The sequence below is a fragment of the Mauremys reevesii genome, linkage group 2 (assembly GCF_016161935.1).
Source record: "Mauremys reevesii isolate NIE-2019 linkage group 2, ASM1616193v1, whole genome shotgun sequence".
Taxonomy (NCBI): Eukaryota; Metazoa; Chordata; order Testudines; family Geoemydidae; genus Mauremys; species Mauremys reevesii.
The window spans coordinates 36,307,621-36,330,385 of NC_052624.1; the positions used below are offsets into that span (position 1 = coordinate 36,307,621).

Consider the following 22,765-nt stretch of genomic DNA (forward strand, 5'->3'; position numbering starts at 1 on the left):
ATATGAGTGGTATCTGCTTCAAAGGCTGAGTTTACAGCGGAGTAGCTAGGTCTGTTTCTCCAGTGTCTTGTATCACAGTCATTTACACCTGTGCAAGTGGGGTGTAAAATGCTACTGTGTCAGAATGGCTGCCGTTCTACACCCACTTTGCACAGGTGTAAATGACACAAAGTGCCAGGCAGTGGAGAACCAGGCCCAGCATTTTACCAACCTGCATCTCCCTGGAGAGAGACTTGACAGGGCCCCACCAATTCTGAAGTCTTGTTTGAGTATGATCTAAGGATTGTAGTTTGAAATTTTAAATGAAATAATCACCCCTAAGTTTATAAACATATCTTGGTGTCCTAAATGAAAAGTTAGGGTCTGGTCTATCTTGTTTCCACAGGCAATTTATTTAGCCATCTGAGACCGTGCAAGTATGGAGTGTAATGAGGCTTTAGAGCAGTCTCTAGATTCGATAGCTAAAACAAGGCTATCTGAACTGAAGGAGATTTTATTGTCTCCTTTTTTTTATCCTGCTGTCTTTCTCAGATCTGTCCTATGCATATCTGCATTCGCCCATGAACAAATAGTGCTGAGGGGCCAGTCATCAGAAGCCAGGGCAATTTGGCTTTGGTTCACAGAGAAGCAATCAAAAAAAATCAAACAATTGGTAATCATCATGGTAAGTAGTAAGGCCTATAATAAACATACATATTTGATAAATTCCATCTCAGCCTCCATTGAAGTTCTCAGAGACAACACATGTGAACTCCCACTCCATTTGATCAAAAGCATTTTTGGTAGCCAGTGAGCAAAAGAAAAAGTTTTCGAGAACCACTTGCTAATTACACAAGATTAATCAATCATCTGAAACTGATAAAAGACTTTACCCCTGTAATGAAACACATCTGCCTGGGCCTTGACTAATTTATGACTGTTTGCAGATCGTTACTATGTTGAACCAAGTTTTGGGAGTGAGATTTGGTAAGTGAAATTGGCCCATTTACAAACAAAGCTCAGCTCTTTTTAGCTTGGGGCCAACATGTTATTTTTTTGCGTCATTGTCAGATGGCACCTGCCGGGTGCCTCCAAATGCCCTAACGTTTGCAGTAGATGACAGGAGAGCAAAAGAGATAATTTCACTAAAATATGCAGTGAGCCAGTCAGGGTCTAAAGGCTTCATAATACAGTTTGGCTAGTCACTCCCTTTGCTTATTGCTGAACTACAACCCTACTTCAACAAAGCAGCAAAAGCAGGTGACAATTCAGGCAGCTTAAATAAACACTAAAAGAAGCAGTTCTTCTGTTCCATCCCCTTGTTGCAAAACTATTTGTAACCTGATTTGGGGGCCTTTCCAATTTCCCTGATTTGTAGTGACTCTAGACACTTTGTAGTTTATCTGCCCCTCTGCTATGCCACCCCATGAAACCAGATGCTGCTAGGAGAGGCCCAGCAGGAAAAGATTAATAAGATCATTATTTGGCATGGAGCCAGGATACCTTGCAGTTGGGATATCTTACCTCCTAGCATTCAGAATAGTCTCATTTCGTTGGCACTAGCCCAGGTTTAGTACAGCTTTAAGTAGGCAACAGCAAAACTTTGCTTCAGTTCTTCTTTCACACAAAATCCTAGAGAAAGAAGAAGAAAAAGGAAAATCACACTGAGCTAGTGTGAAAGCAGGTACAAACAAGAAATTAACTTAATGTGTGATTTCAGAAAGAGTGGACTGATTTGATTTAGGCATCGTTTCATCTTGACTGAGGCTTTTGGAGCTCAAGCAATAAAAAAAAATTCTCTGTATTCTATCTGAATATTAACGCTCGCATACACCTTTCATGAGTGCAAGGATTTGCTTGAGTCCTGGCCAATGCCCTCCATGCCATCCCACTGTAGCATGAGGTAAACCAGTCCTGTTCTTCCACCTGAGGGTGGCTGTATTTCACTGATGGCATGTGCATGGGAGTGCAAATGGCCTGACTCTGAGAAATGCTAAGCACCTCTGAGTATCAGTTCCAAAGAACCTTGGGATCAGAGGCACTATAACCAAGTAAATTAGCATTATAAGCATAGTCAGTAGATTTCCCCAATCATGTGAAAATGGAAAGCTCATTTAATGACATTCCAATTTTAGCTTGATAATGAAACCGACTATACATTTCTTAATGTGGCTGTGTGTTTAATGTGAGCAGTATGTTATTAATTAATAATACTTGTTAACAGTATCTTTAATTTGTTGTGCATTTTTATCCGGGGGCCCTTTCCACGTATGCCGTTGTCAGTGATATTTAGGGACTAGTGGAGCCATCTAGTGGTAATGTCCTGCACTGCTATGTGGGATAACCAGATTGAGCCTGGTTCTCTTACGCCCCACATAGGTAGGGGTTGGGAGTGCCACACAGAAAGCATGTCCAGCCATGGGAAGCTGGCATTACTCAATAGCTGCAGACCAATTTAAGGATCAGCCTTCATAGGCTCACACAGCAACACAATAGCAGATCTTAAGGTGGCCATCCTGCAGCAAAAAAACGTCAGGACCAGACTTCAAAGAGAAACTGCTGAGCTTCAGTTCATCTGCAAATTTGACACCATCAGCTCAGGATTAAACAAAGACTGTGAATGGCTTGCCAACTACAGAACCAGTTTCTCCTCCCTTGGTTTTCACACCTCAACTGCTAGAACAGGGCCTCATCCTCCCTGATTGAACTAACCTCATTATCTCTAGCCTGCTTCTTGCTTGCATATATATACCTGCCCCTGGAAATTTCCACTACTTGCATCCGACGAAGTGGGTATTCACCCACGAAAGCTCATGCTGCAAAACGTCTGATAGTCTATAAGGTGCCACAGGATTCTTTGCTGCTTTTACAGCAACATAGTGAGGCGAGGCAAATGATGGGGGTGCTAGTGGAAGAAGGGGGCCTCAGGGACCGATAGCTCAGTGGTTTGAGCATTGGCCTACTAAACCCAGGGTTGTGAGTTCAATCCTTCAGGGGCCCATTTAGGGAACTGGGGTAAAAATCTGTCTGGGGATTGGTCCTGCTTTGAGCAGGGGGGTTGGACTAGATGACCTTGTGAGGTCCCTTCCAACCCTGATATTCTATGATTCACTCCAACTGCACTAGGGATGGTTGTCACTCATTACCAGATGACAGTTCCATTTAGGAGGTGTCAGCCAATGCTGATGTCTCTAGGATGGCTGCTCTCAGAACCTCTCTATTTCTTCAGCTATCAGTCAGCTGAAGAGACTCCAGTACCCACATAAGAAGACTGGAGGAGATATCCCTGATGTCATTCCCCTGTATCCCTGATGTCAGGAAAGAAGAGGTCAGCATCTCAGACTCTGTCTCTGGGCAGGGGGCTTAGGCTGAATGGTCCTGTAACAATTCTGCCAGGGGTGCTCCTCCCAACCCCTCCCCTCCCCACCTCTTCTCCACCCTCTCCTCAGGATTGCAGCCATGCTCCATAGATATGAGGGCTGGCTGGTCTGTAGAGCTCTGACCAGCTCCACATCTATGGAGCAGCAGAGCCAGGTTTTGACTAATAGTTTGTATATCGAACTAAGCACTTTGGGATCCATCAGGATGACCAGTGCTATATAAAATGTCATTATCACTAGTGATGGTAGAAAAAACAGGGAGAGTAATGAAAAATACTCAAAATTCCTCAGACGTGTGGTTTTCTGGGTAGGGGGTAATTCAAAACGTTGCCCCCAAAAAATCAAAATTTCAATATTTTGATCAGCCCTAAGTACAGTATCACTATCTGAAAGTTGTAATATGTTTAAATGGCCTCTGAAGATTGCCTTTAAGGAATCTAGAAGCTGAAATGGAGCAAGAATTGTGAGACAGGAGTAGCCAACTATTCATTAGGTAATAACAATGTACTTGATAGGGAGATAGCCCTTTAATGATTTTGTCCAGTTAAACCTCAGCAGAGGTACTTCTGCCCTGCACTGCTTATTTACCACATCAACGATCTGGATATTTAAATGCTAATGAATGTTTTTTCTGTTGATTCTGTAATAAAAACAAAGTGCTAAGTATGTTGCTGAATCATTTCTGATAATCAGTAATGTATATTAGGCAGATAAGAATGTGACCACCAGAGACAGAGAACAGGAGGAATGCCTCACAGCTAGAAATATACACTCATTATCAGGTTCTCAGCATGGAAATTGCAGAAAAGATCTCTGACAATCCAGGTGGTTGAATGGAGCAGAAAGCTGGCTGGGACATACCTGAGTATGGTTGCACAGCTCAACCTGCACGATTCTCAAGCGTGCCCACAAAGATCTCCAACCATCCAAAAGAGAGAGAAGATCCTTATTAGAGACTGTATGCTAAGAAGAATGTGTAAGCCGGGTCTGAATGAGCTCTCCCTGGACATCTAGTGATGAACGAGGGGTGAAGACTTCAGGAACCAACCTTCTTTGCATAGACTTGCCCACTCTGCCTAGGTGCACAGCATGATGGAGCTGCTTTGCCCAAATTATCACTTTTGGCTGGTGTTGGCTTGAAAGTCACTTCGCTATTGGGTACAGTGGTAATAAAGCATCATCCTTGTTTTATGAATAAAGGTCAGCCGAACTGTGCTTGGCATGCCCTGAGTGAGGGTTTCACACTCTACAGAACTGCACTCGCTAAGCAGAGGGTAGGTGTGCCAAAGCTCAGTGGAGATGGGGGTGGGGAAATAGGTGTTTGTGCCTGGTGGTGTGGGCTCTGCCTAAGGGGTCCTGCAGGAATCACTTTTTGGTCCTATGCTATTTAAGAAAGAAAACATAAAATCTCATTATTTATAAATGTTGCAGATGACACAAAGACTGAAAGCGTAGTAACTAATGAAGCGAACTTGTCATTGATACAGAGTGATCTGGATCACTTGATAATCTGGGCACACTTGAACAATCTGAGTTTCAATATGGCCAAATGTAAGGTCATCCATCTAGGAACAAAGAACATAGGACATAGTTACAAGCTGGGGGACGCTATCCTAGGAAACAGTGACTTTGAAAAAGAGTTGGGGGTCATGGTAGATAATCAACTGAACATGAGCGCTCAGTGCGATGCTGTTGCTAAAGGGGCATGAATGTCTGAAAAGGGAAGTAGGGAGGTTATACTAACTCAATTTTTGGCACTGGTGCCAAAGAAATCTATATAACACTTTCAAAAGATGAGCCTGAGCGTTTAAATTCGTTACTCTGCTAGACAGCAAAAATCATGGACTGAACAGAGACATTGGATTTATGGCTTATTACAACAATCTGTAACCCACTAACCCCCTCTTTTTGTCCTATGACTACAGAGCTGTTAATGGGTTACTCTATCTCATAGGTGCCGAGTTTCTAATCTGCCAGGGGTGCTCCCCTCCGGCTCCTCCCAGGACCTGCCCCCACCTCTTTCCCACCTCTTCTCATCCCCGCCCCGCCTCTTCTCCGCCCTGTTCCACCCCCTCCCCCAAGTGTGCTGTGCCCTCGCTCCTCCCCGCTCCTCTCCAGCACCTCCAGATGCCGCGAAACAGCTGATCCATGGTAGGCGGTAGGTGCTGGGAGGGAGGGGGAGATGCTCATTGGTGGGGCCTATGCTCTATCTTGAATGGTCCCTTACAATATGTGCTAATTACAAACGCTAAACAATCTGTTCCACCTTGTATTTTGCTGTGACGCTTGGAGTCACTTTCCCAGACCGGAGGAAGAGCTCCGTGTGGCTTGAAAACTTCTCTCTCTCTCACCAACAGAAGTTGTTCCAATAAAAGATATTACCTCACCCATGTTCTCTCTCTAATATCCTGGGACCGACATGGCTCCAAGTAAGCAGCAAAACTGTGTCCAGTTCTGGTGTCCTCACTTTAGAAGGACATTGAAAATTTGGGGGTTCCAGAATAGAACCATGAGGATGATAAAGGACTGGAAAAACATGCCTTCTAAGGAGACTCAAAGAGCTCAATCTATTTAGTTTATCAAAGGGAAGGTTAGGGAGTGACTTGTTCACAATCTGTAAGTACCTACCTGGAGAACAGAAATTTGATACTAGAGAGCTCTTCAATCTATCAGACAAAGTTACTTACAAGTTGCTTACTTTACCTCCCAATTGTCAGTAAAGCAAAAACATGCTGCTTCACAGCAAGCGTTACATCACTGATGTAGCTACAATTGCACTTTTACAAACAGATGGGGAAAAAAATGCATCATCCTCAAATCAAATTAAGCTTGACATATTAGCCAAGAGCAGATTTAACACATATATATGGAGTCATTTGCAGGAGGGTTTTTTACCTTTTGTTTTTAGCTGAGAAATTGTATTTAGAAGTTTCTCAAAATTTGAAGAAATATAAAACTTTCTTCATATTATTGGATGATAATCACTGTTAGATGCTGGATACATTCCAGGTTTTCTTGATGCAAGAGACCCATGTCAGGGTTGCCACACCTTGTTTAACCTTAAAGCTAATAATCTCGCTGGTGAAAACCTATTGTTTGACTTGTAGACCTTTGTCTGTGCAGAAGTACAGGACAAAGTTAGAAAATGTTCTTTTACCATTTTGAAAAGAATTGTACATAAAGTACAGAATAATGCTATATTTAACTTCTGTTTAGTCTGGAAATATATTGTGACAAAGAATAAACCACTGCATCTTGGTCTGTGAATAGACCAAGATGCAGTGGTTAATTTTTTCCCCAGCCAGAACTATGTCAGTTAAGGGTGGGATTTTTTAAAATCAGTATAGTTATACTGGTACAATTTCTATATCAGTATTAATACTGGTATAGCTGTAAAGAAATAAGCTATACCAGTATAAGCACAGTTATCCCAGTATAACACTGGGGAGTTGTATTGCTTTAGCTATCCCAACATTGCTAAACAATACTAGTGTGTGTGCAGACAAGGCTTTTGGAGGTTATGCAGTGATGATGTTCTGAAGATATTAACTCAATGTTGCAAATATTTTTAGGAGCTAATTGCATTAGGAAAAAATAGTTTAAAAGGCTGGGAATTAGTAGGATGTGGGAACAGGAATGGATGAGAGTTGGATAAGGGAAAATCTGAGGTTAAAAAATAAGCTGAAAGTTCTTCCTGAGCAACTTAAAATGCCAAGGGTAAAAGAGAGGCATCGAAAAGTACAACAAACAGGTGCCTGTTTTACAGCAGTATTAACCGAATGAGTCCTTTTCTCAACAAAATTACATTTGAACTCCTTTGGAACCACTTTGGGCTCTCAAATAGTACTTTGTGTTACCAAAGTTTATAATTTAAGTTATTTATTTTATATGGAGCCAGCCAACCTCAGTAGAACATTGTGTTTTTTAAATTTTTTTAGATCAATTTTTCAAGGAAGATAGACAACCCCACCAGTGTAATTAGCAAGACATTTTTAAAGTTTGAAGTATCAGCATTAAAACCTGCTGTCTGGCATTGGAATGAAGGAAAGATCTTGACAGGAAAATGGCAGACAAAAGAGCAGTGGAAAATATCATGGAGATATGCTAACATTCATAAAGAAGTCTGTTGAACATTCCTCCAAGCCATAGCTTTCTGATCACACATTGCCTGAGCAATCAGAGGTCTTCAGGAGGCCAGACACTGAGGTGATGGAAAATACAAGAATAATGGTGTGAGAACATGGCTGATTCTCTATGTCAAACAGAACAGGTGTCAGTCACTGCCCAAAGGGAAATTTATATGTGATTCTTGAACGCCAATAATGAAAAAGAATAATCTTTAGTGCTTAAATACAGCTTTTCATCTTCATAGTCTTTTACAAACATTAGGCTTGATTCAGCCCTGTGTTATACTAGCTTCCACTAACAAAACAAAGATGAGGGGCTTGGCCCCTCACAAGATACCCATAACCCTCCCTCTGCTGGGAAGCTTACAAAGTTGTCATTGCTGGCTAGGGATAGACATAGAGCATGCACTGATTCAACATATCTCTCAGACAACTTGTGCTGGCAGGACTCCCTGTGGTGCCGTGATATAAATTTATAGCCGCCCTCCCCCAGCAGAACGCCTTAGGGAGGGTGGAGATGCACACACTGTGTGTTTTCCCTTGTAGATAAATCCCTCCTGAGCTCAGCAACCCCCCTGAGTACACACATGGGCATGCACATAGACAATTTGCACCTTTCCGCTAAAAAAGTAGAATGTTGATATAACAAAGGTCCTATTTTTTTTTCGTGAAGGTCACTATTTTAAAATGATACAGCCCGTGATCAAATTCAGTCAACAATTCACCAAAAGCCTGGTGGCCTCTTTACTGATTGTAGCAAGGTACCTAGCTTTATCTTAATGAACTCATGATTTCATTTGAGATGGCAATATGGGTGTAATCCCCATCACTCTAACGAACGCTAACATGAACATGACTTCATTCACTTTAGCCTATCTGAATTGCTCTCAAGATCTCTCCTTCATCCCAATGCCAAAGAGCAGGTTGCTGCCTGATCAAGTTGACTGTATGAAATATTCACCCAGTTTCTGGAACATGTTTCACAATTCATATTCTGAAGCCTTTGTCAGATTGGTAGATGCCTTTTTGCTTTTAGAAGCTCAGGGTCCAACCCTGCAAACTGTTATCTTCATGTAGAAGCAGTTCATGGGCTAATATAGCTAAGTATAGGTCCAATCCTTATTCATTGGAATTGTCCTTACTCATTTATGTTGTAAGGGTTATAGAATCAGGCCCTTACTTAGCTATATTAGTAAATGAGCCGCTGCTTCTAAACAGACAATAAGTAAGATTTTAACTTTCATTTACTCTAGAATTTGGCCACGCTACAGGAAAAGAAAAGAAACATTTAAGGATGAAAAATGACAATGGAATATAAAATCCCTAAATTGCAAAACTCCATTATTTGTACAGGTTTCCTAGTCATTAGTGCACATTTGTAAGGTTCTAACTGTGTTGGTTCAGAATAGGTCAATTTAGATCAGAAATAATAATTGGAGACTGTGGACTATGTATCTGTAATTCTGTTTTCTGGTACTGACATTTTAAATGCTAGAAGTCTGCCTGCCTGTCTGCTGTGAGAAGACTGAAGATAGAGGATCCTATACCAGGAGAGAGACAGTTTTCTGCCATGGAGATTTTCTATATTTTTCTTTCCTTGTTGTTTTCCTGTACAGAAGGAAAGTGCACATTTTGCTCTTTGTGTATAGAAAATATAAAGAAAACTGGCAACCAGGATGAGATTGTAAAAAAAAAATAACAAAGAAAAGAACAAATATAAGAGAGAAAACAAAGCATGTCTCTCTTCCATCTTGAATTCTCACAACCCTAGCAGACAGACATGATGCTACTTACATTTAAAGGCTCAGTACACAGAATCATAGCTACACCACAGAGAAAATAAGTCTCTGTGCAGTGCAAAGAAGGTGGTTCTGGAAGTGAAAATCCAAGAGCACCAACTTAAATCTCCCATAACACTGTGTCTAAGGTTTTATCTGCATTTTTATTAATCATCACTAGTACAGAACATAACGTCACAAACTGATAAACTGTAGCATGATACTGATTCTCAAACTGTGATTCAAAAACCTTTGCACTTTAGTGTAGAAATTAGCTTGGAGAACTAATATATTGTGCTGATGGAGCTGAATTAAGAGGCTTTTGCTCATGTTCATTAAATCTTTTGCTTCAGCAACCTGAAACCTAGTTTGCTGGTTGTGCTCATAGGAACTGGGAAAGATTTAATGTCAGTCTGTTGCAGAGTTGATGACTGGTTTCAGCTACAGACTTTCAGCTCCAGAGGATATAAGGAAACTATACTAGCCAGCAAAGTGACTATGGGTCAAAGAGGCAGCAGTATGTTGCTTTGCTAAAAATATTTTAATTCCTAGATTTTTCACCTTTTCTGAACTCTCCCCTTAGAATGTCAGTGCAAGTGCCAATTCTGCAGGGGCATGTTATGGTCTTAATTTTCCTCTTAGTCAGAGGTGGATGCCATGCCATTTTGTTGACTTTAGGGGAAAGGGAGTACTTTTCTCTCCTCTGGAACAGTTTAATCTCAGGTGTATTATAAAGTTCAAAAAACGTTTCAATTGTGCATTTGATGACAAGTTACATGCTTGGCTTCTCATATAGGTCACATCAGCTTACTCAAAATATGCTCAACATACTCCACCAGAATATTCTGCCCTTTGGACTAAGCATGCTCAGCCGTCTGTGGCTTTATCATCAGTAATGCTAGGTGTGGCTAAGCTCATCAGCTGGTCATGTACTTTACAATATAGTTACTCTTTTCTTGACAAAATCCTTTACCCGATCTAATTTGTTAATATTACCTAATATTCCTCCATCACATGATCTTCCCAAGAAGATTTTGGTTACTTTCACAGGTGAAAGGTGACACATGCAAGTCACCCATCATATTGACATTTGAGTTCCATTCCTATTGCATTGTTTGTTGATTATTGTTCAGACTGAGGTAAGCCGTTTAAAGAATTTTAGGGGCATGTTAGTACTTTACCCATGTGAAATTATTTTAAACATAACTTTGCGAATATGCTGTAACCGTGCCACAGTGGGTCACAACTGAGGATGCCAAATTCAGGATGAACTGCAGAGAAATAGGGGAAACACAACCCAAAACTAGTGGTTAGTCTTTCATAAGATAGACCAAACCAGCCACAAAAGTAAATTCCTGTTTGACCACACTGGCTAACAAGAAGTCATAAAAGCACTTTCCTTGGGCATTCCAGGTCTTATATCACCACCAAAAACACTGGATTCAGAGATGAGTCATTCTTTACAATCAGTCTCATCAAATGAAAAGTTATTCTGATCCCAAAGGACTGGCCACACACCCAGGTCACTATATACCTTAGATCTTACCTAAAAATCACACTGGTGCCAATCTTTTAGTATCTAAAATCTAAGGGTTTATTCATAAAAAGAAAGAAAGAGAGGTGAGAGTTAAAATTGGTTAAAGGAATCAAATACATACAGTAATTGCAAAATTCTTGGTTCAGGCTTGTAGCAGTGATGGACTAAACTGCTGGCTTAATAAGTCTCTGGTTACTTCCAAATCATTGGAAGGACCTCAGTTCCTTGGTTAGAATGCTTCCATTAGTATAAGTTCACAGTCCAGAGATTTGAGCAGGACAGAGGTAAAAGGGAAGGGTTTCCAGGGCCATTTATATCCTCTGCCATGTGGAGGGAAACCTATTATTTCAAACAAAAACCTCAGCACAGGAAGTGGAGAATCACAGGTGATCAGATAATGTTTGGGCAAGTCACATGTTCATGCCCAATTTCGCTCAGTCATTGCAGAAAGCCATTACCTATATTCCAGACAGCACGTTTATAGGACAGTCCACTCAGTGTAGATAGGCATCTCCCATGGTCCATTGTGAGTTAAGTGTCCTTTTGATGGGACACTCAATTTGAATAGTCCCTCCAAGATGTGCTGGCTAACTACCTCATGGGCGTTACCCTAGGAGCAAACATTTGAAATCCAGGTATAGAACCAATATTCATAACGTCAAATACAAAAATGCTACATGCATACACTAGCATAGTCATAACCAGCAATCATAACCTTTTCATAGATATTTTACATGCCACATTTTGTACAAGATTCATTGCAGATATATAATAGTGGTTGCAACAATGATCGATATTATCATACTTTAATCAGATAATGTCACATATGTGTAGCATGAAACTAAGCTTTAGTCTGTCAGTTTAATTTTTACATTATTATAAATGTATGCATATAAAAGTCAATCTTATGCTGAATGTTCCTCCATAGCAGTAAGCTGGGAGGTGCTCAGGGAGGTACATCTTTGGATATTATTTTTATACAGTCAACGTCTCATTAGAAAATAGATTTAAATAGCTTTTCTGAATCACATACCAAAGAACTCAAAATGCAAAGCATTTGGAAGCCTTTATTGATGATTGCAGATATCGTCTCAGAATATTTTAAATCAAATCCTTACCTTGAGCTACAGTTTCAGGAAATCTGTTTCGCCCTAAAATCTTGTAACAATTGTTGAACTTGCTACACCATTGTCTTTGTGTTTTTAGACACACTTCTGCATTAGACTGGAAAATAAACATGGATATAATATCCAAGAGGGTGCCATTTGAAGCAGTACAGAACATTTGGGATGGGGAATGTAGTTATGAAAATTAGCCATCTTAAAAAGAAGTGTACTTAGCTAGTATGCTCTCACTCTATTCATTCTCCATTGTACACTGCAGAAAGCTGGGCTACAGCAAGAAAGATGATGCAAAAATCAGTGAGTAGCTCAATACAACAGGGACAGTAATATGCTTTTAATTATATAAATTGAAAGACAAGTGGAGAAAAGCATGTTAAAAATGGTCATATTCCTGAGAAGTGTAAAGACATGAAACAGCAATGAATTTGGAAGAAAGGACACTGGACTAAACATCAAATGGAGACCTCGAGATGGGAAACGTACAGAAAAAGAGGAAGCAATGGAAAAATGTGCTAAATAAATTCTGTGATGGAAACAGCTGGATTATATTCTCTTGGGACTGAGAAAAAGAGAAACAGAATGGAGAGATCATCTTCACCTGTCAGTGCTCATAATGATGACAGATATAACATCCAAGCATTCTCATCATTCTGTAGTACTTCATCTCATTCCATAACAAAGGTATCCGTGTAGTCACTTTTAATCTATTGAAAGACTAGCCTCTTTTTACAGTTACTCGCTGCATTTTTATTTGTTGTCCATTGTTAGTTTATGTTTCTATCTTTTAATGTTCTTTGTCAGCTTGCTTAGGAAGAGGAGTCAGCCTGATCTAGAAAAAAAAGCCTTGCTGTAAACTAGGTGGCCTTTGTGAAAAGTTTGGTGGTTTCTAGCCCCTTTACAGTCACGAAGTTTTCATGCCGTTCAAGAATCTATTCAGTGGGTCTCCTGTTTAGCAGTATTCTTCACTCAGCAGAAATCCTGCATGAGAACAGTAGCCTGTGATTTAGATCTATTTAACAGATGATTCCGAAACTTTTCATTCTCATTCTCCAGTCACAGAAGTCTATCTGGGGTTGTGTTTGTTCTCTTAACGTCTAATATATATTTTTTTCTTTTTGTTTTCTTTTCATATTGCACTTGGCTGCTTGATAAATGCTGTTCTTACAGAGTCCACTACCCCTCCAGTTCATTGAGGCTGAGGGAGCTGGGCTTATTTAGCCTGCAGAAGAGAAGAGTGAGGGGGGATTTGATAGCAGCCTTCAACTATTTGAAGGGGGGTTCCAAAGAGGATGGAGCTCGGCTGTTCTCAGTGGTGGCAGATGACAGAACAAGGCGCAATGGTCTCAAGTTGCAGTGGGGGAGGTCGAGGTTGGATATTAGGAAAAACTATTTCACTAGGAGGATAGTGAAGCACAGGAATGGGTTACGCAGGGAGGTGGTGGAATCTTCATCCTTAGAGGTTTTTAAGGCCCGTCTTGACAAAGCCCTGGCTGGGATGATTTAGTTGGGGTTGGTCCTGCTTTGAGCAGGGGGTTGGACTAGATGACCTCCTGAGGTCTCTTCCAACCCTAATTTTCTATGTTTCTATGATTATCCTGGTTTGTCTCTCTTTTCTTTTACTGATTGCAGCTACCAACATAAATATTCCAGTTGTACTGTAGGAATCAGCTCACCAACTTTCAATTATGTACTCATCAGAAATAACAACAATTAGTAATATACATTATTTGTGATAATATCTCTATGCATCTTCTCTGCAGTGTTTCAAAAGATTTCAGGATGAACCACCTAAACACGTGAAATGCCCTGTCCCTATGGAGGGAATGAGAGAGGAGGGAGGAATATGTGAGTACCAGAGCACACATCTGAGAAGCTGAACTGAATTGTATTGCTGTAAGAAACAGTCACAGTAACTTCTCCTGGTGGTTTCTTCCTTTCCCTGTGCAGGGCTCTCCTTTATGCACAGAGGATTTTCCAATCTCTATTTGCACTTTAACCCCCTTTGAACTGGGTTTCTCTGACCATCCAACAGTTTACTCAATAAAAGAGGAACATCTCCCAGTCATGCTGAGGGGCCCAGTCAGCCCCTCACACTCTGACCAGCCCCTGCATCTAAATCCCTCCATTTTCTTCTGAGGTTAGCTTTCCTGCCTCCACCTAACCTTGGCTTTTCCGGAGTGCCACTGCTAGGCTTTCAGACAGGAGCCGCACTGAACAGCTCCCGCAATGGTCCAGTTTGGAAGTCAACTCCCATCTGAACTTCCTCCCCTTTGGACAAACTAGACAATTGAACAATGCATTAAATATGCCTCTGGGATATGAATCTCACTCGGTGCTACACCAGTACTGAAATATTGCGGTTACAGTGCTGGCTGAGTCCCTGCTAGTGGACAGACACCAGCCTGTTGTATTGGGTTCAGCCTTTGTATCCCATGCACTGCTTAGCCAGCTGGGGCTGAGCAGTGACCAGACACCCATATTTTCAACTCTTATGATTTTTGGATGAGTGACAGGATCTCAGCTGGAGCTGGAGCCCCTCTTGCAATGACATGAGAAGCCCCAACTCAATCCTCTCACAAATTTGAGCACGGCCTGGGGAGAAAACCCCCTCTGATTGGCTGCCTTCTCCACTTGCCCACCTCCTGGCACTGAGCAACCAATCAGAGCTGCTACAGGAAGAGTTCTCTCCCCCATCCCCTCAGAATCTCCCAGCCATTCTCACAGGAGGGGATCAGGAGGTTAAAGAGTCCAGCAGCTTAGGGAGGCTTCACTCTTGTCTCCCTTCCTGTGAGCAACTAGACAGCTCCTCTGCAACACCCTGGCTGAGAAACAGGAGGGAATGTCTGGAGTGCTCTCCCCACCATGGAAGGTGGAGAGGGACCCCACTGTAGGCCCCCCCAAACCTGGGGGGGTGAAGAACCCCAGGAGGAGCAGAGGTGAGGTAGAGGGATAAACGTGGGGGGAGGCAGAATTGATGCAGGAGCTGGGGGACAGGATTGATTAGGATATTGTGGGGAGCAGAATTAATTGCTGGGCAAAGGATGGGAAGATGAGGGAGTGAAAGCTGCTGCAGCAGAAGCCAAAAATACCTCTCCCGATCAATGTTGGAGTGTGGGTAGCACTAATTGTCACACACACCGGGGGTGGGCAGGGGGAATCCAGCAATCCTAAAACAGACCAAACGCACAATATAGGTTTTTTTAAATCTCAAGATTTTTTCAGGCCAATCCTACCATTTTTGGGGATGTGGCTCATAATTTTTGATCTCTTGAGGTTGGCAATACTAAGACACAGGCCTGGTCTACACTATGCGTTTAAACCGATTTTAGGAGCGTTAAACCAATTTAACGCCGCACCCGTCCACACTACGAGGCCCTTTATATCGATATAAAGGGCTCTTTAAACCGGTTTCTGTACTCCTCCCCAACGAGAGGAGTAGCACTAATATCGGTATTACCATATTGGATTAGGGTTAGTGTGGCCGCAAAACGACGGTATTGGCCTCCGGGCGGTATCCCACAGTGCACCACTGTGACCGCTCTGGACAGCAATCTGAACTCAGATGCAGTGGCCAGGTAGACAGGAAAAGCCCCGCGAACTTTTGAATTTCATTTCCTGTTTGCCCAGCGTGGAGCTCCGATCAGCACGGGTGGCGATGCAGTCCCAAATCCAAAAAGAGCTCCAGCATGGACCGTACAGATGTGATCGCTGTATGGGCGGACAAATCTGTTCTATCAGAGCTCTGTTACAGAAGACAAAATGCCAAAGCATTTTAAAAAAAATCTCCAGACAGAGGCCACAGGAGGGACTCAGCACACTGCTGTGTGACAAGTGTAACGGAAAGCCAAAGAATCAAATGGATGCTCATGGAGGGAGGGAGGAAGTGGGGACTGAGGACTCAAGCTATCCCACAGTTCTTGCAGTCTCCGAAAAGCATTTGCATTCTTGGCTGAGCTCCCAATGCCTGTAGGGTCAAACACATTGTCTGGGGTGGTTCAGGGCATAGCTCGTCAATTTACCACCCCCCCACCTACCCCCAGAAGGAAAAGGGAAAAAAATCGTCTCTTGACTTTTTTAAATGTCACCCTATGTCTACTGAATGCTGCTGGTAGACGCGATGCTGCGGCAGTGAACTGCAGCATCCTCTCCCCCCATCCCTGGTGGCAGATGGTACAATATGACTGCTATCCATCGTCATCATCAGCCCGTGAGTGCTCCTGGCTGGCCTCAGGTGAGGTCAGCTGGGGGTGCCTGGTGGCAGACGGTACAGTGCAGTAGGACTGGTATCTGTCCTCGTCATCAGCCCGTGAGTGCTCCTGGCTGGCCTGAGGTGAGGTTGGCTGGGGGCGCCTGGGTAAAAATCGGAATGACTCCCGGTCATTCCCAGTAGATGGTACAGAATGGCTGGTAACCGTCTTCATCATAGCAACAGGGGGCTGAGCTCCATCAGCCCCCACCCTTCAGGTGTAAAGAAAAGATTCTGTACTGCCTGGACTATCATAGCAGCGGGATGCTGGGCTCCTCTCCCCCACACTGCTTAATGTCCTGCCTGGACTATCATAGCAGCTGGAGACTGCCTTCCCCTTATTTTATCTCACTAACAAGTCACTTTTTCTTATTCCTGCATTCTTTATTACTTCATCACACAAATGGGGGGACACTGCAACGGTAGCCCAGGAAGGCTGGGGGAGGAGGGAAGCAACAGGTGGGGTTGTTGCAGGGGCACCCCCTATGAATGGCATACAGCTCATCATTTCTGTGGGATCTGACACGGAGCGGCTGTGCTCTCTGGTTCTCTGATACACTGGTTCTCTAGTACACTTGCCCCATATTCTAGGCAGGACTGATTCTATTTTTAGATACCATAAAGGAGAGATTGACTCGGGGAGTCATTCCTATTTTTGTCTTTGCGCCCCCGGCCGACCTCAGCCAGGGGGACCCATGACAGCAGCAGACAGTACAGAACGACTGATAACCGTCTCTGCTATCATGCAAAAGCAAATGAATGCTGCTGTGTAGCGCTTCTGTATCGCCTCTGTCAGCAGCATCCAGTACACATACGGTGACAGTGACAAAAGGCAAAACAGGCTCCATGGTTGCTATGCTATGGCGTCTGCCAGGGCAATCCAGGGAAAAAGGGCGCGAAATGATTGTCTGCCGTTGCTTTCCCAGAGGAAGGAATGACTGACGACATTTACCCAGAACCACCCGCGACAATGATTTTTGCCCCATCAGGCACTGGGATCTCAACCCAGAATTCCAAGGGGTGGGGGAGACTGCGGGAACTATGGGATAGCTACGGAATAGCTACCCACAGTGCAACGCTCCAGAAATCGATGCTAGCCTCGGACCATGGACGCACACCGCCGAATTAATGTGCTTAGTGTGGCCGCGTGCACTCGACTTTATACAATCTGTTTTACTAAACCGGTTTATGTAAAACTGGAATAATCCCGTAGTGTAGACGTACCCACAGTCTCTTGTTCTGACCCCTTCTTGGAATGCAGGACCCCGCGGTCAGGCTGCCCTAGGTTCCAAGACCAGTGCTGAACTCCCAAGTCTCCCCAGTAGACTATGCAAGCTCCCTTAGATCACCACCCTCATGGGCACTTCAATTTACAGTTTAACTCTTTGGGGACCATGTGACAGTTAAAGGAAGAAACACCAAGTTCCTTTGCAAAGGAACATGAAATTCAGTGTTGCTAAATTCAAAGTGTTACACATTGGAAAACATAATCCCAACTATACATACAAAATGATGGGGTTGAAATTAGCTGTTACCACTCAAGAAGAGATCTTGGAGTTATCGTGGATAGCTCTCTGAAAACATCTGCTCAGTATGCAGCAGCAGTCAAAAAAGCTAACAGAATGTTAGGAACTATTAGAAAAGGGACAGACAGTAAGACAGAAAATATCATAGTGCCACTGTAAATCCAAGGCGTGCCCACACCTTGAATACTACATGCCCCATCTCAAAAAAGATATATTAGAATTGCAAAAAGTACAGAGGAAGGCAACAGAAATTATTAGGGGTATGGAACAGTTTCCATAAGAGGAGAAATTTAAAAGACTGTGACTTTTAAGGTAAGACAAGAGAAGACCAAGGGGGGATATGATAGAGGTCTATAAAATCATGAATGGTATGGAGAAAGTGCATAGGGAAGAGTTATTTTCCACTTCACACAACACAAGAACCAGGGTTCAGCCAATGAAATTAATAGGCAGCAGGTTTAAACAAACACAATAAATTTCTTCTTCACACAACACACAGTCACCCTGTGGAACTGGTTGCCAGGGGATGTTGTGAAGGCCAAAAGCATAACTGAGTTGAAAATAGAATTAGATATGTTCATGGAGGATAGATCATCCATGGCTGTTAGCAACCATATCCTCTGGGTGTCCCTAAACTTCTGACTGCCAGATGGGGGCTAGGACTGGACAACAGGGGATGGATCATGGTAAATTTCCCTATTCTGTTCATTCCCGCTGAAACACCTGGCACTGGCCACTACTGGAAGACAGGATAGTGGGCTAGATCAACCATTGGTCTGACCCAGTATTGCCATACTCACATTCTTATGTTCAAGAAACAGAGAAGCTCCTTTGCAATGGACCTTACTAAACACACACACTTTACTCATAGAAAGCAGAAGAGATTTACAGATCTATGGAAAACAACAAGCACCTGAATATAATTCTCTCCTTCAGATCCGTCACCACTCTTTGGAATCCTTTGGGGTTTGGTCAATGTTCTTGAGGGGGGACAGGTCCATCCTGGCCTCCATCCTTCTGCTCAGTCTTCTGGCTCTAGCAATGGTCTACTACCCTGTGACAGAGTGCTGGGCGCTAACAGGTGACTCTGCACTCTGATACCAAATAGTTCCCCCAGGAGAAGGCTGACTGGGGTAACTGAAGTTAATTATCTAATCAGCTGAGGGTGGGGGGGGACTGGCTGAGCTAATGAGCCAATTAGCCCATCAGCTCAAGACTGATAAAGACACAGGAAGGAAGTCAAGGAGAAAGGAACATGGCTAGCTGAGCCCAGTCTGACAGTGATCTCAGAAAAGGCAGACCTCTGGTCCTCTCAGGCCATGGGGAAGGGGCTGAAAGCACAGAGAGCAATCTAAACATCATTGTTGCATAGGACTGTAAAGGTGTAGGTGGAAGGAACATAAGTAAATAGCATGGTGTGGATACCCAGCCAGCAGAGCTGCCGTGGTTTCTGTGGTTCTAAAAGGCAGGAGCAGAGCATATCCTGCTACATCTCCTCTTGCTACACAGCTAGTTCCTTTTAAAAGCAAGGTCTGATTACACCTCTTCCTGCTTCTCTTCTCACACTGGGATTTTCCGTTCTCCCTGCCTGTGAGTGGGGTTGCTGGCTGAGGGTCATTCAGAGTCACTGGCTCAGCTGTCTGTCTTCTGTCATAAAATGGAAGTTTTAATCAGCACTGAAAGTCATAGTCACACACAGAGTTCATGAAATCAAACGGAATTCATAAGCTTAAGGACAGATCGCCCACACTGTCACAATCACTTTGTTCTTTCACAGCCCTACAAAGACAAGGCCCCTGGCTCCACGCGCTTGCACGCTGAATAGACAGGAAGAAACGGGGGAGAGGATGCAACAAAAAAGCAGCTGGTCTTGTGTATGGTGGCATCTTGTTAGTTCCATGTTGTTAAGTCTCTGTGTTACTAGGTAAGGGGGTAAATTCCTTGCTTCTTCCTTTTTGTTTGATTTGTATCATTAATGCCTCTCTGCCTGCACTCCCCTTTGCTAATGCCCAGGTGCACTTTCTGTCAGACTCCACTACAGGCTCATTTTGTCAGGGGCAAACCTGATGAGCCAAGACCAGAGACAACCCCCTGTAACCACTTTAAAGAGAAGCAGCCCATTTACTCTTCCCCCCACCTTCAGCAATCCTGCAGTACCATCTACGTAGCATCTGGAAGCAACATGTAATTGGGAAGGAAAGTCTCCGCCATTTGTAGGTCCATCTCTACAAGGAAACGCTGGTGAGTGTGATGGTCACCAGCAGCTACAGCCTTTATTCTACTGATGCTTCCGCTCAGCAATAAACCAAGAACTAATGGGGAAAAGATGGTGAGATAGAGATGGAGGAAGGCTGAGTCCGAGAGTTTAAGGGCAGAAGGGAACACCAGATTATGTAGTCCAGTGTTTTTCAAAAAAAAATTTTTGGTGACCCAGTTGAAGAAAATTGTTGATGCCTGTGACCCAACAGAGCTGGGAATGAGGGATTTGGTGTGTGGGAGAGGCTCTGGGCTGGGACAGGGGGTTGGGGTAAGGGAGGGGGTCAGGGCTCTGGGATGGGGGTGCAGGCTCTGAGGTGGGGCCAGGGATGAGGGGTTTGGGGTGTAGGAGGGGATTCTGGGTTTGGGGGGGCTCAGGGCTCTGCCGGGGGTTGGGGTGCAGGGGGGGTGAGGGCTCTGGGCTGCAGGTGCAGGATCTGGGGTAGAGCCAGGGATGAGGGGTTTGGGGTGCAGGAAGGGGCTCTGAGTTTGGGGGGGGCTCAGGGCTGGGGCAGGGGATTGGGGCACAGTCTTACCTTGGGTGGCTCCCAGTCAGTGGTTCAGCAGGGGTGCAGAGGCAGGCTTCCTGCCTGTCATGGCACTGTGGACCACGCTGCACCCCGGAAGCGGCCAGCAGCAGGTCCAGCTCCTAGACAGAGGTGCACAAGCAGCTCCGCGTGGCTTTCACCCACAGGCACCGCCCCCCCAGCTCCCATTGGCTGGTTACCAGCCAATGGGACTGTGGAGCCAGTGCTAGGGCAGGGGCAGCATGTGGAGCCCCGTGGCCTCCCAACCCAGGAGACAGAGCTGCTGCTGGCCACTTCTAGGGTGCAGCATGGTGTCAGAACAGGTAGGGACTAGCCTGCCTTAGCAGGGCAGCACCACTGACGGGACTTTTAATAGCCCAGTTGGCAGTGCTGACCAGAGCCACTGTGACCCAGTACTGGGTCGCTACCCGCAGTTTGAAAACCACTAACGTAGTCTGACAGCCTGTATATCACAGGCCATCGATACCACCCAGCACCCGCACACCAAACCCCCTAACCAAAACTGAGGGAGGAGAAAGAGAGAGAGAAGTTGCCTAATACTCTGAGCAACTCTAAAGCAAACAAGCCCTTATGGAATTAAGGAATGTGTACAGGATCTGGGGTTTGGTTTGATGTTGTTATGATGAGTCTGTTTATTTGAAGCAATGACTGTGCTCTGCACTTTAATAAGGCCAGCAAGGAAAGTGCAGCTGCATTTTGTCCATGTACTGTCTACTGGGACATAAAATAATTCAAGCATTGGAGGTCCACTCTGCACTTGCACTGCTTCATATGCACATATCATCCTGTGCATCATACAGTCTTCAGCTCCTCTTGTTGCCCCTCATTGCAGGAGGTTGTCTATTAGCCATTAACACAAGAGCTCATTAAAAAAGATTGTGTGGCTCATCAAGCGTTCTGCACAGTACCTTAGGGATGTTGTATTTGCAATAAATTGCTTCATTTCTTAGTAATGTTTCATGCATACCTTAATTTACAGAAAACATTGTGAGAAACTGGTTTTGCATATGTTCACCTTTGCCTTCACCAACCCTGTAGTACAAAGAAATGCTTCAATTTACACTGTTCAGCTGGTCACTAAAATTACTGTATCATATGCAGTCATAATTAATTCCAGTATGCTTGTTTCTAAGGAAGACATCCGACCATTTTCATGGCATACACTGGCTATTTTTGTGATAATATATCAATTCTGCCAAGAAAATGTAACTATTACCCCAGAAAGTAAAGTCAGTTGAAAGGAGAATAAACTATGACAGGCAATATGTAAAATGGAAACTAGGAGGGTTAAGAGGAGATATGAAGAGCAAATAGCCAAAGATACAGAAACAACAAAACAATAATTACTTAAGTACATAAGAAGCAGGAAGCCTGCAAGAGAATCAGTGGGCCTCTGGGCTCATGGGGTACAAGGGGGCAATTAAGGAGAATAAGGACATTGCAAAGGAGCTAAACGAGATCTTTTGCGTCAGTCTCCTGCACCGAGGATGTTGAGGAGATAGTTAACCTCAACCTAAAGATGAGGGACTGTCAGAGACTAAAGTGTCAAAGAAAAAGTATTGGAAAAAATTAAAAAGCAACATGTCACCCAGACCGGATGATATAACCATTCAAGAATTTTGAAAGAACGTAACGCTTTGGGTTGGCTGAAGCAGCGTTGAGGCTGATGGGTGTGGCCACTCCCCTTCATTTTAAATAGTCATGCAAGATGGTTAAGCAGCCCTGCACCTAAAACAAAGGCATATATGAGTAGGCCCAGGAATCTGAACCATGTGAGCACATTGTTCTGGGTAAGGGTGCATGCGTACAAAAAAGAGAAGCAGGAGACAGCACAGACAGAGAGCTACACAGCTTGGACACATATGATGTGTAACCCTGGGAGAAGCCTCATGAGAGGGCTTTTGAGTCTGGTGCTTGCTAAAGAGGCTTGGGCTTGAAGCAAATAAAGTAGCTCCTGTTGTTTGGTTCCTCCTGTGTTTGGAGAAACAAGACTTCGTACATTCCTTGTAAATAAACAAGATTGTTACAAAGAAAATACCTGACTGTATCATCAATCTCCCTCATAACTGAAACAACCCACAATACGTTGAATTTGGCTAACTGATGAGGTTAAAGGGATAACGGTAAGAATGAAGTGACTGAGCCACCATTTCATTAAAATCCTGTTTATAATGGAGGGGGAACAAATCTTGAACCTGTCTTTTAAACAGGCAGGAGTGGCAATTTTGGGAAATGTAGACCAGTAAACCTAACGTCAGTATCAG

The 22,765-nt window shown here is 43.6% G+C and overlaps 2 long non-coding RNA genes across 4 annotated transcripts in view; one reads left to right on the top strand and one right to left on the bottom strand.

Moving 5' to 3' along the window:
- Window positions 1-11,379, bottom strand: part of LOC120397552 — a 29,575-nt gene extending 18,196 nt beyond the window's left edge. The window contains exons 1-2 of the long non-coding RNA XR_005593860.1: window positions 11,260-11,379; window positions 1,504-1,611 (exon numbers count right to left, since the gene is read on the bottom strand). This is a non-coding gene — a long non-coding RNA (uncharacterized LOC120397552). The remainder of the gene's footprint in view (window positions 1-1,503; window positions 1,612-11,259) is intronic.
- The window catches only part of LOC120397551, a 34,450-nt gene extending 14,387 nt beyond the window's left edge, over window positions 1-20,063 (top strand). The window contains exons 4-8 of one of the 3 annotated variants that reach the window (XR_005593857.1): window positions 532-664; window positions 12,185-12,606; window positions 13,686-13,770; window positions 19,475-19,621; window positions 19,727-20,063. This is a non-coding gene — a long non-coding RNA (uncharacterized LOC120397551). Of the gene's footprint in view, window positions 1-531; window positions 665-4,065; window positions 4,453-12,184; window positions 12,607-13,685; window positions 13,771-19,474; window positions 19,622-19,726 lie in introns of those variants that run through there. The other 2 variants (XR_005593858.1, XR_005593859.1) reach the window with 2 other exon arrangements.
- Window positions 20,064-22,765: the final 2,702 nt, after the last annotated feature.